Genomic DNA, 1,115 nt, shown 5'->3' with positions numbered 1-1,115 from the left:
CTTCTTCAGAAGATGCTTCTTTAGCACTGTTGGATGCATTTTGCAATCTATTCAGACTCTGAGAGATCATATTGACTTGTTGGGTCAATATTTTGTTCTGAGCCAGTATGGCATTCAGAGCATCAATTTCAAGAACTCCTCTTTTTTTGAGGCGTCCCATTACTCACAGGATTCCTCTTAGAGGTATACATGAACTGGTTATTTGCAACCATTTCAATAAGTTCCTGATCTTCTGCAGGCGTTTTCTTTAGGTGAATGGATCCACCTGCAGAGTGATCCAGTGACATCTTGGAAAATTCAGACAGACCATCATAGAATATATCTAATGTGGTCCATTCTGAAAGCATGTCAGAAGGACACTTTTTGGTCAATTGCTTGTATCTTTCCCAAGCTTCATAGAGGGATTCACTTTCTTTCTGTCTGAAGATTTGAACATCCACTCTAAACTTGCTCAGCTTTTTAGGTGAAAAGAACTAGGCTAAGAAAGCTGTGACCAGCTTATCCCAAGAGTCCAGGCTATCTCTGGGTTGTGAGTCCAACCATGTTCTAGCTCTGTCTCTTACAGCAAAAGGGAAAAGCATAAGCTTGTAGACTTCAGGATCAACTCCATTGGTCTTAACAGTATCACAGATGTGCAAGAACTCAGTTAAAAACTGATAAGGATCTTCTGATGGAAGTCCATGAAACTTGCAATTTTGTTGCAGTAGAGAAACCAATTGAGGCTTTAGCTCAAAATTGTTTGCTCCAATGGCAGGGATTGAGATGCTTCTTCCATAAAAGTTGGATGTTGGTGTAGTAAAATCACCAAGCATCTTCCTTGCATTGTTGTTTGGTTCTGCCATAATTGTTTCCTTTGCTGCTTCCTTTTCGAAAATTTCGGTGAGGTCCTCTTCGAAGTTTTGTGCTTTAGCTGCTCTTAGCTTCCACTTCAGAGTCCTTTCAGGTTCAGGATCAACTTCAATAAGTATGCCTTTATTTTTGTTCCTGCTCATATGAAAGAGAAGAAAACAAAGAAAATATGGAATCCTCTATGTCACAGTATAGAGATTCCTTGAGGTGTCAGAGGAAAACAAGAATGGAAGGATGAGGTAGGTAAGGAAGAATTCGAACACACC

At 39.9% G+C, this 1,115-nt stretch overlaps 1 non-coding gene across 1 annotated transcript; it reads left to right on the top strand.

The window, feature by feature from the left end:
• Nucleotides 1–345: 345 nt before the first annotated feature.
• LOC130983361 (small nucleolar RNA R71) lies at nucleotides 346–449 on the top strand. Its single transcript, XR_009087357.1, has one exon. It is a non-coding gene; the product is annotated as a small nucleolar RNA R71 (small nucleolar RNA).
• The last annotated feature ends 666 nt before the right edge of the window (nucleotides 450–1,115 follow it).

Source organism: Arachis stenosperma, chromosome 5, assembly GCF_014773155.1.
Source record: "Arachis stenosperma cultivar V10309 chromosome 5, arast.V10309.gnm1.PFL2, whole genome shotgun sequence".
NCBI classification, from domain to species: Eukaryota; Viridiplantae; Streptophyta; class Magnoliopsida; order Fabales; family Fabaceae; genus Arachis; species Arachis stenosperma.
Note: the sequence above shows the minus strand (reverse complement) of the source record. Positions and strands in the feature narration are given on the sequence as shown.